Genomic DNA, 8,726 nt, shown 5'->3' with positions numbered 1-8,726 from the left:
TAAGAATCAACTATATGTTGCTGATAAATATAAAGACAAAAATAGGTTAAAAGTAGAAGAATGAAAAAATATACCATGCTTAAACTAGTTGAAAGAAAGCAAAAATAGTTATGTTAATATTAGACAAAGTGGATTTCAGTGGAAAAAAATACAATAAAGTAAAAAGAATATTATATCATAATAGATAAAGGGGTCATTTTATCAAGAGGGCATACAATCCTAAATGTTTATGCACCCAATGAGAGAGCTGAAAAAATACATAGGAGAAGTTATGCATAATTACAGTTTGAGATCTCATACCCCTGTCTTATTTTTAGACATACAAAATGTTATATTTGGTAGAATAAATAGAAAATCAGCAAGGATATATTAATAAAAGACTTAAAAACATTAAACAACCTAATATCTATAAAACACTCTATGCTTCAACAGCAAAATATATGGAATATTTACAAAAAGAGGCTATTTTGTGGGCCACAAAAGAGGTCTCATAAATTTAAAAGAATTCAAGTCATTCAAAATACATTCTCTGACCATAGTGGAGTTAAATTATAAATTAATACCTGAATATATCCAGAAAATAATCAAATATTTGGAAACTAAATAACATGCTTCTAAATAGCCCATGAGTCACAGTGGAAATCAAAAGAGAAAATTAGAAGGTGATTTGAACTGGATGAAAGTAAAAACACATGAAATTTCTGAGACACCGCTAAAACTGCACTTGGCACTAAACAAGTTTTTTTTTTTTTTGAGACAGAGTGTCGCTTTGTTGCCCTGGCTAGAGTGAGTGCCGTGGCGTCAGCCTAGCTCACAGCAACCTCAAACTCCTGGGCTTAAGCGATCCTCCTGCCTCAGCCTCCCGAGTAGCTGGGACTACAGGCATGCGCCACCATGCCCGGCTAATTTTTTCTGCATATATATTTTTAGCTGTCCATATAATTTCTTTCTATTTTTTTAGTAGAGACGGGGTCTCGCTCTTGCTCAGGCTGGTCTCGAACTCCTGACCTCGACCTATCCACCCGCCTCGGCCTCCCAGAGTGCTAGGATTACAGGCGTGAGCCACCGCGCCCGGCCACTAAACACGTTTTTTTTAAAAAAGGATAAGTCTCTAAGGAAAGACCTCAGATTTGACCTTCAGAAACTAAAAACCTAAGAGCAAATGTAACTAAAAGTAAGCAGAGGAAAGGAAATAATAGACATCAGAGTGGAAATCAATGTAATAGAAAAAAAAGAGAAAATCAATGGACTCAAAAGCTTGTTCTTTGAGAAGATAAATGAAATTGATAAACCTCTAGCCAGAGTGGTTAAGAAAAGAGAGGGAACAAATGACCCATATCAGGAATGAGAGAGGTTACATCACTAAAGATTCAATAGACATTAAAATGAAAATAAGAGAATATTGTGAACAACAATTTGACAATAAATTTGACAATGTAGATGAAATAAATAGATTCCTTGAAAACACATATTACCTAGTATCATTTATGAAAAAAATTATCCAAACAACCCTATATTTATTAAAGAAATCGAATATATTTTAAATCTTCCCACAAAGAAAACTTCAGTTCCAGATGGCTTAACTAGTAGAATAATAATATTGATTGTAGGCAAAATCTTTCAGAAAATCAAAGAGGACAGAAGACTTCCCAATTTATTTCATGAGACCAACATTAGTGCGGCATGAAAGCAGACAAAGACACTGTAAGAAGATAAAACTATGGGCCAATATTCCTGAAAACATACATGCAAAATTTCAAAACTAAATTTTAAGCAAATTGAATCCAACAATAGTTTTAAAAGAATAATATGTCATAGCCAAGTGGGTTTCTACAAGGAATGAAAGGTGGTTTTGACATTTAAAAATCAGTTTGTTGTAATTCATTATATTAACAAACCAAAAAAAGAAAAACTATATAATCATCTCCATAGATTCAGGAAAAGAATTTGACAAAATTCAACAACCATGGTAAAAAATCTGAGCAAACAGGAATATAAGATAATTTTTCAGTTCACAAATAACATTGTTGAAAATCTCACAGCTAACATTATGCTTAATGGTGAAACACTGAATGCTTTCCCCCAAGATTGGGAACACGGCAAGGATTCCACTCACACCACTTCTATTCTACATTGTTTCAGAGGGTCTACTAGTAGAAAAAGAAATAAAGTAGTTGACTTCTGGAATGACAAGATGAGGATTTCCATGGACCTTCTCTCTAGTGTAACAAGCTTAATTAGTGAAAATGTTAAAAAAAACCACACAGCCATTTAAAGTTTCTGGAAGTTGTTTTAAGGGTATACAGAAAATGAAGAAAAGGTTACTCAAGAAAATCTACTAAATCTCAATAAGCATAGCAAGAGTCTTTGACATTGGAACCATGAACTGTTTCCTCCCGTCCACTCAGCTCAGCATATTGGGAGCTCCAGTTATGGGCAGGTGCAGCAAAGAACACAGAGCTCCCACTCTGCTCACCTTCCTATGTCTCTCTGGAAAGAACAAGCCACTAGAATTTCTCACCACTCTTCCAGAGGATATATTCCAGGTAAATGCACTGAGGGTTCAGAAGCTCCTTTAACTACCTAGCCCCTACTCATAGAGCACAGGCTCTATTCCAGCCATAGCAGACTGAAAATATGAGGACTCTGATTGCTCTTGCCACAGTATACCTGTAGGGTGAAGGTTTCATGCCAGGTGAGGCAAGCCAAGAATACCAAAGATCATTGTCCTCATCCAGTGGCTTGCCTGCAAAGCAGTGGTGTTACTCAGAGAATTGGACCACTGTTCCTGCCCCAAGCTCCAGAGCAGTGGCACAGAGGTTTTTGCACAGACGGAGAAACAGGCCCTAAGAACAGAAAGCTTTGACGCTGTCTCTGTGAGAACTGACTGTATTTGGGACAGAGTGTAGGAAAGTTAAAGCTTAGGAAACTGTTGAAAACAATGGAGATTTTGGGATGTTGGCAATTAAGGAGGTGAATAGCTCCATGAAAGCAACAAGCTAAACCACAAACCAACTAGAAGTTTACCAGACAAAACCAGGCAAAAGATAGCTATGAAGAATGCTCCTGGAATCAAACTGAATCTGAAAGCCTGACCTCAAAGACTACACCTGCAAAGGGGCCTGAATTTAATTGGAGCAACTTATGCTGTAGGGCATTGTGAAAAACAATAGCTCTATCAGCTGGAAATTAGTAATGACTAGCCAACTGAGGCAGAGAGCTTAATAAAGAGATCAGGGAAAGAGACAGTCTAAAAGAACCTTGCTAGAAACATTGCTATTCTAAGGTAACTGTACATTTGCCCAGGACTGAACTTTCTAAGGAACAGCATCAGAGGCTGTATGCTGCAAGGGAAATGGACTTCATTATAATAGCCCATACAAGTCACTAAACACAACAATATACCCTGGGTGGCGGGCTCAAACTGGATATTTTTCCAGCTGTTGATAGCTACACTTTATGCAGTATATTATGAAAAATATCCAGTTTTCAACAAAAAAATTATGAAATGCAAAGAAACAGGAAAGCATAACCATGTGCTAGCAAAAGTGCAGGCAACAGAAACTGCCTTTGAGAACCCAGGTATCAGATTTAGCTAAGACTTAAAAGCAGCTGTAATAAGTATGTTCAAAAAACTAAAGGAAACTATAACGAAGGTCAAGCTGATTACCACTTGCTGCTGGACAGCCAATAAGTCAAGAGGCAAAGTGATGGGGTAAGGGAAGTGACTTTTTATTCGGAGAGCCAGAAAACTGGGAAGACGGAGGACTAATGTCCTAAAGAACCACCATAAGTGAGTATGAACTTTAGGCATCTTTTTCTTTTAAGACAAGGGGAAACACAGGAAGTTTGGGTTGCAAGAGGTAACCAAGGACTGTAGACATCTGGGAGTCAGCAAGGGTCTGAGGAGATTGTAAAACTTCTCTGTTCTTGGTCTGTTAACTTTGAAGGATGAAAGTCAGAATGTTTCTACAAATCTTCAGTATAGCATTGTTACTCATATGTATGTTTTCCTCATTTTCCCAGGAGTTGGTTTTTAAAAAGAGGTTGTTGTCACCTTTCTTCTAGCCTACTGCCAAGCTAAGTAGAAGTTTTTAACCTAAAGGATATTACCACAGGGCATCAGAAACAAAATGGAGCTAGTTACGTTAAGCCTCCCTTCTACTGTTACAGCGTTTAAGGAAATAAAGGTATAAAGACAATAATATCTCCTCAAATGGAGAATATTAATAAAGAGAGAGAAAATATTATTAAAAAGAACTAAATAGAAATTCTGGAGTCCAAAATACAGTTACTAGAGTGAAAAATTCAATAAAGGGGCTTACCAGTAGATTGATCTGACAAAAGAACCAGGGAACTTCAAGATAGCTTGATATATTAATAGATTAGGCAGTCCTAGCAACAGAAAGAAAAAAAAAGAATAAAAAATGAACAGAGCCATAGTGAAATGTGGGAAACTACATCAACATATCTTTAACAGAAGAAGAGAGGGAAAAAGAAATAATGGCTGAAAACTTCCTAAATTGGAGGGAAAACATTAACCTGTACATCTAAGATACTCAATAAATCCCAGGTAGGCTAAACATAAGAGATACACCTAAACACATGAGAATTAAAATGTCAAAAGATAAAGATAAAATCTTAACAGTGGCAAGAAGAAAATGAGTTGTCACATCGAACGGAATCATCATAAATTTAATGAAGACTTCTTATCAGAGACAACAGGGACCAGAAGGCTGGGGATATGACCTCCAAACTGTTTAAATGGAAAAAAAAAAAAAATACCAGGCAATTATTTAAAAAATGAACGTACAATAAAGAAATTCCAAGATAAACAAAAAACTGAGAGAATTTGTTGCTAGCAAACCCATCTTATAAGAAATAATGAAGGAAGTTCTTTAGGCTGAAATCAAGAGATACCAGACAGTAATTTGAACTCAATGAAGAAACCAAGGGCACTGGTATAAATAAATATATAAGTATAAAACTATACTGTTATACGAATGCATATTTATTTTCCTAAAAATCAGTTGTATGAAACAATCTGTATATAATTGTATTTTTTCTTATAACATATAGAAAAGTTATGTATTTAAATGCACACTTTTATTAACAGCACAAAAGAGGAGGTGAAAGCAAAGTTATATCAGACTCAGGAAATCACACCAGATGATGACTCAAATCCACAGGAGCAAAGGAGAATGAGAAATGGTAAATAAGAAAGTTAATATAACAAACACTATAAATGTATACCTGCTCCCCTTCTCTCAGCTTCTTTAGAAGACAAAAAATTATATATAAAGTACTACCAATAGCAATGTATTGTTGGGTTTATAACTTATATATGTGTAACATGTATAAAATAATAGCACAACAAAGGGAAGAGAAAATAGAGATTCATGAGAGTGATGTTTCTGTGTCTCCCTGGAATTTAGTAAAAGTCTAAAGTAGATTCTGATAAGATGTATATGATAAAACCTACAGCAAGCATAAAGAAATTAACTTTAAAAACCTGAAAAAATCATTAAAAAATTTAAATTGCTGAATTAGAAAATATTTACTTAATGTAAAAGAAAGCAGTAAAGGGGGAATAGAGGAAGAAAAAAGATATGAGACATATAGAAAACAACATGTAAAATGGCAGTTGTAAATCCAATTATATCAATAAGAATTAATGTGAATGGATTCCCCAATTTAATCAAAAGTCAGAGATTGTCAGGCTGAACTAAAAAAAAGTATATGCTATCTATATAAAGTTTGTATTACAGCACTTGAAGAGTCCTAAGCAGACAGAAGGGGTAGGACCCTCCTCCACATCTGCCAGACCACTTTCCGAGAAGTCCCATAAAGCTAGCCTAACAGAGAAAAAACAAACACAACTGCCTCCTATTATCATTTTGCAACAATAACTACTCTATCCTTTATCTCAATAAAAGCCCAAGCCACTCATCCTCATGGCCAGTATTCCTTCTTTCTTTTGTGCCATGACATCTCCTCTCTTGGAAAGTAAAATAAACTTTTGCTTTAAAACCTATTCTAATCTTTTTTTTAAATTCTTTTTCAGCATATTGTGGGGGTACAAAAGTTTAGGTTACATATATTGTCCTTGCCCTCCCTCCCCGCCGAGTCAGAGCTTCAAACATGTCCATCCCCTAGATGGTGCACATCACACTCATTATGTATGTATACACCCATCCCCTCCCCCCCCACATCTGCCCGACACCCGATTAATGTTATTCCTAAATGTGCTCTTAGGTGATGATCAGTGAAACCAATTTGATGGTGAGTACATGTGGTGCTTATTTTTCCATTCTTGGGATACTTCACTTAGTAGAATGGGTTCCAGCTCTATCCAGGAAAATACAAGAGATGCTATATCACCATTGTTTCTTATAGCTGAGTAGTACTCCATGGTATACATATACCAAATTTTATTTTATTTATTTATTTATTTTTATTTATTTATTTTTTTTTTTGAGACAGAGTCTCACTTTGTTGCCCAGGCTAGAGTGAGTGCCGTGGCGTCAGCCTAGCTCACAGCAACCTCAAACTCCTGGGCTCAAGCGATCCTCATGCCTCAGCCTCCCGAGTAGCTGGGACTACAGGCATGCGCCACCATGCCCGGCTAATTTTTCTATATATATATTTTTAGTTGTCCATATAATTTCTTTCTATTTTTAGTAGAGACGGGGTCTCGCTCTTGCTCAGGCTGGTCTCGGACTCCTGACCTTGAGCGATCCACCCACCTCGGCCTCCCAGAGTGCTAGGATTACAGGCGTGAGCCACCGCGCCCGGCCACCAAATTTTATTAATCCACGCATGTATTGATGGGCACTTGGGTTGTTTCCACATCTTTGCAATTGTGAATTGTGCTGCTATAAACATTTGAGTGCAGATGTCTTTTTTATAGAATGTCTTTTGTTCTTTTGGGTAGATGCCCAATAATGGGATTGCTGGATCAAATGTTAGGTCTACTTGTATCTGTTTAAGGTATCTCTATATTGCTTTCCACAGAGGTCGCACTAGTTTGCAGTCCCACCAGCAGTGTATGAGTGTTAAAACCTATCCTAATCTTTGAGTCAAGAATTATCTCTCAGCCCGTATTATGAGCTCCTACCCTAACCAACATCTATATGGCACTTCACCCCAAAACAGTAGAATATAGATTCTTATCACATGCACACAGAACATTTTCTGAGGTAGACCATATGATAATACATAAAACAAATCTCTTAAATTTAAAAGGATTTAAATTGTACAAAATATATTCTCCAACCACGTGGAATGTTTTAGAAATCAATAACAAAAGAGAGATTTCAGAAGTTAAACAGCATATTCCTAAATTGCCAATGGGTTATAGAAAAAAATACAAGGAAAATTAGAAACTTTGATATGAATGAAAATAAAAGCACAATGAATCAAAACAATGAGATTTAGCTAAGGCAGTGTTTTGATGGAAATTTATAACTTAACACCAATATTAAAAAGAAGAAAGAATCTAATCATCTCAATAGATGCAGAAAAAGCATTTGATAAAATCCAGCACCTCATCATGTTAAAAACCCTCAACAAACTAGGCGTAGAAGGAACATACCTCAAAATAATAAAAGCCATATAGGATAAACCCACAACCAACATCATACTGAATGGGGACAAGTTGAAAACATTACCTCTTATAACTGGAACAAGAAAAGGATGCCCACACTGTCAGCACTTCTTCAGCATAGTACTGTAAGTCCTAGCCAGAGCAATCAAGCAAGAGAAAGAAAGAGAGGGCATCCAAATCAGGAAAGAGGGGAACAACTATCCCTGTTTGTCAATTATATGATCTTATATCTAGAAAACCCTGAAGACTCCACCAAAAGAACTGTAGAATTGATAAATGAATTCAGTAAAGTCTCAGGTTACACAAATCAGTGGTATTTCTATATACTAATAACAGTTGAGGTGAGAGTCAAATCAAGAACTTAATACCTTTAAAATAGCTGCACAGAAAATAAAATACCTAGACATATACTTAACCAAGGAGGTGAAAGATCTCTATGTAAGGAGGACTACAAAACACTGATGAAAGAAGTCACAGAAGACACGAACAAATGGAAAAACATCCTGTGCTCAGGTATTGGAAAAACCAACATTGTTAAAATGTCCATACTGCCCAAAGTGATTTACAGATTCAACACAATTCCCATCAAAATACCAATGTCATTTTTCACAGATTAGATAAAACAATCCTAAACTTCATGGAACCAAAAAAGAGCCTGAATAGCCAAAGTCATCTTAAGTGTGAAAAGAACAGATCTGTAGGCATCACATTACCTGACTTCAAATTATACTACAAGGCTATAGTAAGCAAAACAGCACAGTACTGGTATCAAGGTAGACATATAGATCAATGAATGGAACAGAATGGAGAACACAGAAATAAATCCATATAGCTACAACCACTGATTTTTGACAAAGAAGACAAAAAACATATACTACAGAAAGGACACCCTTATTCAATAAATGGTGCTGGGAAAACTGAATAGCCACATGCAGAAGAATGAAACTGGATTCCTATTTTGCACTATATACGAAAATTGACTCAAGATGGATTACAGACTTAAATATAAGACCCGAAACCATAAAAATCCTAGAAGAAAAGATAGGAAAAACTCTTCTGGACATTCGCCTAGGCAAAGAATTTATGAATAAGACTCCAAAAGCAAATACAGAAACAACAA

This window comes from Eulemur rufifrons, chromosome 28, assembly GCF_041146395.1.
Source record: "Eulemur rufifrons isolate Redbay chromosome 28, OSU_ERuf_1, whole genome shotgun sequence".
Taxonomy (NCBI): Eukaryota; Metazoa; Chordata; class Mammalia; order Primates; family Lemuridae; genus Eulemur; species Eulemur rufifrons.
This window is presented reverse-complemented; position numbering follows the sequence as displayed.